General features: G+C 37.7%; 1 pseudogene; it reads right to left on the bottom strand.

Annotated features, from left to right (window-relative positions):
• Positions 1–7,704: 7,704 nt before the first annotated feature.
• LOC124983584 (aurora kinase A-like) lies at positions 7,705–8,889 on the bottom strand (annotated as a pseudogene).
• Between the last annotated feature and the right edge of the window lie 535 nt (positions 8,890–9,424).

The following is a 9,424-nucleotide window of genomic DNA, read 5'->3' as shown; positions in this document are numbered from 1 at the left end:
ACAAGACTCATTAAAACACTTCTCTAAACTTAGCCATGGAAATAAGTCCAAGCTAAAGATATCGTACTCCCCATTCCCTTTTGTACTATTTTCATGGGCAGATATATTCAGGGATTGGATAAAGGGAGGGTATTCTGGTAAAATAGTTGTTTTTATCCTATTGGCATACTACATAGACTAAACAGAAGCAGGAATAAGTAGCAGGGCATGAATGGCATGGGAGATAATACTAAATAACTGGCATTTGTGCATCCGTTTACAACAAAATGCTTTCACATTCATTGTCTTATTTGGGGTTTAGAGATGTTAGATTTGTACCAAGAAGGATTAAAACCAGTGCATAGGGTCAGTTATGAGTCATTCTAACTCCCTACTGCTAGGCCTCTTCATACCACAAACACCCCTTTCCAGACCTCTGAAGGAAGGGTTCTGCATATAGTGTAGGTACAGTACTCCCCCCTTATCCAGGGGATATATTGCAAGACCCCAATGAATGCCTGAAACTTCAGATAGTACCAAACCCTGTGTGTGCCATTTTTTCCTATTTATTCTTACCCTATATTGGCATATGTTTCCTTCCTTATTAAGTAAAACTTTCATCTTTTCACTCAAGAAAAGCACTTTGTAGCTTCTCTTTGGTATATCTGGATGGTCAGCATCACTATTCTTGCAAATTGGGGCCATCAACAAATAAGATAAAACTTACTTCAACACAAGCACTATGATAATGCAACGGCTGATCTGATAATGGGACAACTACGGAGAAGCTTACAGGAGGGTAGTAGGAACAACATGGAGACACAGAACAAAGTGATAATTTACATTCCAGGCAGGATCCAGTAGGACCGTGCAAGATTTCATCACACTACCTAGAATCGCATGCAAATGAAAATTTATGAGCCAGACATGGTAGAGCACACCTGTAATCCCAGTGACTCAGGAGGCAGAGGAAGGAGGATCCCAAGTTCAAAAACAGGCTGGGCAATTTGCCAACACCCTGTCTCAAAAATAAAAAATAAAAAGGACCGGTGATGTAGCTCATAGTAGACTGACCCTCAGTTCAAGCCCCATCTCCCACACAATTTATGAACAATTTTGTTGTGGTTTAGAAGTGTCCACCAAAATTTCATGTGTAAGACCATGCAAGAACATTCAAAGGTGAAATGATGAGATTATGAGAAGTGTAGCCTAAGCAGTGGATTAATCCACTGATATGATCTAATTGGACTGTAACTATAGGCAAGTAGGGTGTGACTGAAGGAAGTAGGTCACTGAGGAAATGTCTTTAGGGTTTATATTTTGTCCCCAGTTAGCAGAACTCTCTCTGTTTTCTGGTTGCCATGTCCTAAGATGCTTTCTTCCACCTCACCTTTCTGCTATGGTGCTCTGCTTCACATAGGGCCCAGAGTTATGGAGTTGGCCAACCATGGACTGAACCTCTGAAACTGTAAACCAAAATAAACTTTACCTCTTCAAGTTGTCCTTGTCAGGTCTTTTGGTCACAGTGATGGAAAGCTGAAACTGCTTTATTTCTGGAATTTTCCAGGTATTCCTTTTGAATCTTGATTGATCACATTAAAACCATGAATAAGAGAAGACTACTGTATTACCATTCAGACACCTTTACTTGAGACTTTTAATTTAGATCAGAATTGCACAAAGACAGATACAGGGTACATGTGATCCATGTAAGGGTCCCCAGGGTGTGACAAAAACTATTATTTTGGAGACAGCAGACATGATATTAACTTTATGATTTGTCAGCTTTATAATACAGACCCTTCCTGTTCAGGATACAGATAGCCTCTTGATTCTTCAACCTTCTCTCCCAGGAAGGAGCAGCAGCTGTCTTAGTGACTGCCAGGCTATGTTTTGGGGGCTTCCTTCTTGCCTGCCTCAGTTAACTAGAATGCATTCCATGAGCTGCAACAAAGAACCTCAATCAATACACCCAAGCTGCAGAATCCCAACTTAGTGTTCTTTGCACCACTTCTTACCACAAGGTGGAGAAAATGGAAATTATATATCTAGTTCTGAATTTTGGAAGATCTAATAACTTTTGAAAGCTATATTTATGATGGTTTTATGGAGACAACAGACTAATGAAGACTAGATTCTATCCCAGGTGGGACTCTCAAAGTTTGGGCAAGCCACTACCTCTGTAGTTGTAAATTTCTGTATCATAAAAATAACACACAGAGAGATAGAGAAAGAGAGAGAGAGAGTAAAATTACTCACTTCTATACCCCCCCATGGTCCCAGGGCTCTGAGATTCTGTGAGGAAAAAGTATATCTATACATATTAGGCTGTGAGAAAAGTTCATTTATAACTGAACAGGAATAAACTTCACAGCCTTAGTTCAACCTTGGAATCTTTAATTGACCTGTTTGTTTTGTGACGTTGAATTTCCATGAACAAAAACTCTCATTAATCTGTGTATACTGTAAAAGAAATCTCAGAGCAAGACACTGTGGTGCATGCCTTTAGTCCCAGCTACTTAGGAAATTGAAGTGGGAAAATCTCTTGAGCCCAGGAATTTGAGACCAGTCTGACCAACACAGCAAGATCTGTCTTAATAAAAATAAGAAAAGAAACCTCAGAATCAAGGTCATGACTAGTTAGAGGTAGGCTTCAGAGAATATTGGAAGCTCAAGTTCCCATTTTACAAAAAACTTGAAGTCAGTGGAGCAAAACTACATTGGGAGTTGGTGGCCCTGCCTATACAAGTCATGCATCCACTTTCTGGGGCATTCATTTTAGTGTAATGAAGTGACCAAGATACTGTGGACCGTTAGCAAGAAATGTGGAAGACTGATATATCCTATTGCCAGTCTCTATTTTCAATGATTGCCAGGTCCCACTAAAACCTGAAGCTCAATCAAGAAATAAAAGATACTTGATATGCCCATGTATGGCTCATTATTAAATACTCAGTTGAACCAATAAATATGATTTGCAATAAAATAATTAAATAAATAACAAAAATAAAATGACAAATTTTCACCATCACAAAATAAAGTAAGATTACTGATTTTTGATTGGTGATAGTCATTGTTTTTACATGGAGGAAATGATTGACTAAGAATTGATAGTTGAAAGGCAGACCTTATTTCAAGATTTCTGTTTTGGGTACAAAATTCTACCTACTCCAAAATTGCCCAAGGAAAATTACTATCATTTTGACTCAAACCTGTGTTTTTTCAGAGGTCTAAAACAAAAAGTACTAAGTGTAGAAAGAATGACATCCCTAAGTAACTTTACATAAAGTAGACGTGTGCGGCTCTTAGGTGACATCAATTAATCAATTTTATTTTGCATTGCTAAAATAAATAAATAAAAGTAAAACTTTTAGCTACCAAAATAGTAGCAGTAATCACTGCTTCTGGAAGCATAATTATGTTTGTTAATAGTTGTAATTGTGGTACCCTTATATAAAAATGAACACTTTTTCCAAGTTCTTTGATGGAAGTTATATGACATATTGACATTGTTTTCAGAACGATATTGACACTTATTTGTTCCATGTTGACTAACCTATTTGCTACATTCATGTGTCAATTTAATGACATGATCCATATGATTGTACCCCCAAACATAAAATATTTATGTACCTGTAACATTGGCATTGATAAATGAGACACTTATTTTCATTTTTTTTCCTATACCTCACAATCTGCATAATGTTCATGTGTCAAAAATTGCAAAGGTAGAGAAGTTAGTGAACTGAGTAAACCCACTTGTAAAAGAAACTTAATTATTCAGCACTAATTTGCTCATTTTATACACATTTAATGAACACGTACTCTATGCTGAGCACAATGTTAGGTACTACAACCTGAAGGGCACAGTCCCTTCTTGCATGGAGTATGTAACAGAGCAGTGAATAAGTGTGAACTCCAGGATGATTGTGATATGATAATGACAGGGTCAGCTGTGTTTAGGCCTCACAGGGCTCACAGAAAGCAGTGAGTGCTGAGTAGGCTCTGAAGGCTAGGTATTCTCAGTGATGGAGAGAATTAAAAGAGCTTTTTGGAGAAGGGGAACCAGCCAGCCTATGAAAAAAAAACAGAGGATGTTTTTGAGGGCGTGGCATATTCAAACAATGGGTTAATTTAAGTGGGAATATGAAATTGAATAAACACTTGCTTTCTGGTTTTAAGATTTTACCTTCTATAAATAAAAAAGCTAACAATAGGAAATATGTCAGAACAAAAGAGATAACATTGGTTCCAGTTGCTGCTTTCTGGAAAGTGAAGAACACAACTGATCAACCTAACTCCCTCTCCCGCCCTTTGGCTTCCCACAGTACCAACACAAAGACCAGACTCAGAACGTTCTGGAGATGACAATTCGATAAAAATTTGTATTTTCTATGAAAATATAATTAGTATGTTTTAATCAAAATTGTTTAATTCTTTAAAACTCAAAGTAATGAATAGCATCAATAGAAATTTACATCTTCTAAAACTTATATCAGAAGATCATCATATATTCATTATAAAAATTAAATTACTAGAGGAGGATATGGGTAATGGCCTCACAAAGATATCTAGGTCCAAATTACTGGAACTTGAGTACGTTACCTAACATGGCAAGAGAGATCTTACAGATGTGATGACACTAAGGATCTTGAGATGGGAAGATTGTTTTGGATTATCTAAGGGGGCTATAAATATAATCATAAGTTTCCTTGCAACAGAGGGAAATTTGGCAACAGAAAATAATAAGGCAGTGGTACAAGCAAGATGTGGTTTTGAAGATGAAGAAAGGAGGCCATGAGCCTAGGAATGTAGGTGGCCTCTAGAAGCTGGAAGAAACCAGCAACACATGTCCTGGAGAATCAGACAGAACTGACCTGCTGGTAACTTGACTTCACCACAGTGGAACTAATTTCAGACTTCTAACCTCCAGAAATGTGAGATAATAAGTTTGTGTTGTTTAAAGCTATCAAGGTTGTAGCAGTTAGGAAGCCAATACAAAGAATAAATGAATAATTTATTTTCAAACAAGAGAACTGATACTCATTTATTATAGGAAAATTACAATACCTAGACTGGCATTCTTAAAGTCTGTGCCATGATTCATATTTCAACCATACTCTGCAATGTTTTTCTACTAAAATTAATTAACAAAATGTTGAAGTTTGTGCACAACATTCCAAAAAGAAGACAGAGAAACAGAGATGGGAAAATTAAAGTTTAATCCTATAATTTATTCAACAAGCTTGTCTCATTCACTAAATCTGTTGAGAAATTACATTAAAAGCTAGCAATAAGGTATTGTTTAAATATTTATAATTACTTGCCTTGTAAGAAGATTCCTTTTAAAGTGATTCATTCAATAAACATTTATTAAGTCTTTGGGGATAAAGCAGTGATCTAAACACAGTCTTGAACTTCCTTGAGGAGTTCACATTCTAGAAAACTAGATGAAAAAATAAATAAATCTCAACAAAATCATGTGTGCTATGTTGAGGTTACATTTAGTGAAGTAAGGAAGAGAAACTTAGAAGAGTGGGGTATCTGTAGTACATTCAAATTTTCAAATATTTAATTCCATGTTATAATGGAGAACTTTGATACTAGAAAATTGGTCCATCCAAAATATCTTTTTAAAATGAGGTTTAACCAAGGATGTAGCTACATTGGTATCACATCATCTTCCTGGTATCACATTTTTTCCTTAGAGAAAATTATTTTTAAAATCTTGAGAGTTCTGACTAATACTTGAGACCATAACTTTGAGGTCCCCTTAATGGACACTAAGAAACCTTGGAAATCTGTGACTTGTGATTCTCCTGGCATAGTGATCAATGAATTATTGTCCCCCTTCTCCTTTGGGAATGAATACTAATGATAGAATATGGTGGTAAATATCAGGCCAAATAATACAGATTCATAAAACAGTATTCAACACACTAATCAACAGATATTTAAAAGATAAACAAAGGATTCTGCTTTCTTGGATGGTCTTAATATCCTCTACTTGTCATTTTCTCTACAACTGAATTGACAAAGGGCAATAACATCTTGAAGAAAAAATTCTAAATGAGATATTACATAAATTATCCATCTTACAAAGACATGGAGTTTATCGATCTACCCTTGGTGGTAAAATGATTAGTCCTTGAGTGTAGATGGACACTTAGTGACTACCAGAGTTTACCAGCATTAGTGCACATACATAGAAATAATGTGCTTTCATCAGTTTTTGTGTCACTGTGACCAAAAGCCAGGACAAGAACTTACAGGAGAAAAAGTTCTTTGAAGATCATGGTTTCAGAGGCTCTGTGCATGGTCAGCAGACTCCATAGCTCTGGGCTTGAGGTGAGACAAAACATGGCAGAAGGGTGTAACAGAGAAAAACAGCTCAGGACCCAATATTCAGGAAGCAGAGTGAGAGAGTTCCACTTACCAAGGACTAAATATAAACCCCAAAGTCAAAAGGCCAAAGTGACCCAGCTCCTCCAACCACACGCCACCTGCCTACAGTTACTGCTCAGTTACTACTCACTGAATAGGTTAGACTTCTCATGATCTAATCATTTGACCTCTGAAAATTCTTGCAGTTTTTCACACATGAACTTTTGGTGGATATCTCATATATCTAAACCATAACATAATGCATAATGTAATAAAGAATTTTTTTGAGTTCTTAGAGCTGATAATCTGGAGTTAAAGGAAAGACTTGACAAACACATAAAGCTGTAAAAATGAGTAAAAAGGTAGCTTATAAGTAAATAAAATAGAAAAAACAAATCCATTTTGATTTCTGAGCTCATGAATAGATATGTCTTCAGACATGTTAAGTAGAGAAGAAAATATAGACATATTTCAATTTCATGGGTAACCCTGATTATTTTCTTTAGTGAAGTTTTATTATTGCTAACTTGCTATCAGAATTTACACCCTCAATTAGAGGGTTCTAGTCACACAACAAAACCTATTTATCCTCATGCTCTTGGAAATGATTTAGCTAGTGAGAAATGGCTTAAAATTAATAAGAGAAAGATAATATTAGGAACTCTCCAGCCCTGTACCCTCCCCACACTCCACTCCTGGATCTTAGTATGTTATGCACTGTCAGAGAGAAGTTGGAGAATTCTGAGGGTGTTTATACCATGATTGGGATATTTGAAATGATAAGGAATAAAGAGGTTGAAGAATAATTATGTCATTACTACAGGATAAAATATTTTTCCATACAAAACCTTTATTTTAACATTTAATAAAGTTACAGTTTTACATACTCATTGCAACAGCTTTCCCAGGCTTGGCCACTCAATAAGTTACACACACACACTCAGGTACTTAAAGGCTACTACACAGCTCATTAGCTGACTCAGGGCAGAGTGATCACTTTCCTCACAACCAGACTCCCATCTTTCCCCTGCAAGGCCACCTTGCCCAGCACAACTGTGGGTACACCTGCAGCTGAACTGAGCCTCCAGTTGAAAACCAGTAAAAGTAGCATGACTCTCATAGCTACTTTTCCTCTGAAGGGTGTGGTCACTGCTGTGTAGCTCTCTGGATAGGTAGGCTGAGGTTCTGCAAGCTCAGAAGGACAAGTGACATTTCCTGCGGTGCTCTCTCTAGGTCGAAGGCAGGTACTTGACAGTAAGAGGAGTCTTAGCAGCATGTTCCTGAAGACTGTACCGCAGCCCTAGTTCAGGATTTCTCTCCCTGCACAATTATGACTATTCACTAGTTGACTCTGCCTTTTTGGCAATTCATTGACTTTAATGAATTTGCTGTGATCCAGGGGTATTCAAATACTTTACTTAGAGTTGGACTCTGGCTTGGATTATGCTTCAACAGTCTTAAAATGAGGTCCCTGGCTCCCTGTGTCACAAAGTCAGGGAATGTGAATTCAATCTGTAATACACTTCTGTAGTTCTCTTGGTTTGTGTTTGCCTCAAAAGGAGGCTTCAAAAATTCATAGCAAAGAATTCTGAGGCTCCAGAGATTCACCTTCTTGTCATGCATCTGGCCTTCAATCATCTCTGGGGCCAGGTAGTCCAGGGTATCACAGAGAGTGGTTCCTCTGGAGGATGAAGCATGTACTGACCACCCAAAATCCGAAATCTTAAGCTCTCCAGTTGGTCAAGGAAGCAAGTTCTCTGGCTTAATGTCTCTATGAATAACTCTCTTTGAATGGCAGTAAGATAGGGCGTTTGCCAATTCAGTTATGTAAGTAGCAGTTCTCTGGTTATCAAACTTGGAAAGTTTCTGAAGTTCTCTATAGACTGTTCCAAGTGGTGCATACTCTATAACTAGGTAAACTCTGGTGGCATCATGAAAATAACCACACAGCCTGAGAATATTAGGATGCTGGAGGCGGACCTGGATCTCCACTCTTCTTCTGAGGGGATGCTCCACTCCTGCTTTCTCCAGCTGAGCTGTAAACAACACTTAAAGAGCCAGGATAAACTTGCTTTGTTTTTCTCTTGCCAAATAAGCATTGTCAAGCTTTCCTTTACCCAGTGGGCAACCAATGTCAAAATCTTCCAAAGTCTATTGCCTTTTCTTTGAGTCTTCATTTTTCTGTTTTGATGCCAGTTCCCTTTCAGGTTTATTTCTGGGTGCCGATGGCTGGGGTTGCTCACTCTTCTGGGTGTTGTTCACTGGCTGGGAGATAGGGCAAGTTACACTGGCTGCCTGCAATTGCTTCTGTCCTGGTTTCTGACTGGAGACAAGCTTGTGTGCTTGCAAAGGAACACCCTGGGAGGAATTTGAAGGACACGAGACCCGCTGAACCTGGCCACTGCTTGCAGGTAATGGATTCTGAGAAGGAATGTGCTGAGTGACCAGAACACATTTTGGACCATCACCATATGGAACTGTAGCCTTAACAGGCCCTGAAACACAGTTTTCTTTAGATCTGTTCATAATGCCAGCAGGATGCCACCTCCGAACCCCAGGCTGCAAAGTCCTCCCAAGAGCTCAGCCATTATAATTCAAAGGTTCTTCTTTTTTCTACAGGATAAAATTTAATTCAGTTCTCTCTTCTTACATAGCAAATAGCACTGAGTCAAGTTATTTAACTAGTTGAAGTGACATTTAAGTAGTGTCTAAGAATATTTGTTAATGATGCTCTGTTATTTATTGTGCAGAATCCTATATTCCACCAACCAGTGGGTGCTAGAGCTAGCAGAGTCAGGTAGTTGTGTTATTAGAGGCTTGATCCTGTACAATCAAGAAGGACTGGTCATAATGAAGTACCAGTAGAGTGACTTACCTTTGATGATCAGAGGAAGGAACTTTTTGGCCTCTTATGTTTCTCTAGTTCAACATTTAAGTTTAATTTTCTTTTTCAACACCAATATTTGAAGTTTGGAAGAAAACTTTCATAGGATTATATTCTACTCCAAGAAAGAAATGTTGATCTCAAAATTAAATGTCAATAGTTTTCACTACCATATAA

This window comes from Sciurus carolinensis, chromosome 1 (assembly GCF_902686445.1).
Source record: "Sciurus carolinensis chromosome 1, mSciCar1.2, whole genome shotgun sequence".
Taxonomy (NCBI): domain Eukaryota; kingdom Metazoa; phylum Chordata; class Mammalia; order Rodentia; family Sciuridae; genus Sciurus; species Sciurus carolinensis.
Note: the sequence above shows the minus strand (reverse complement) of the source record. Positions and strands in the feature narration are given on the sequence as shown.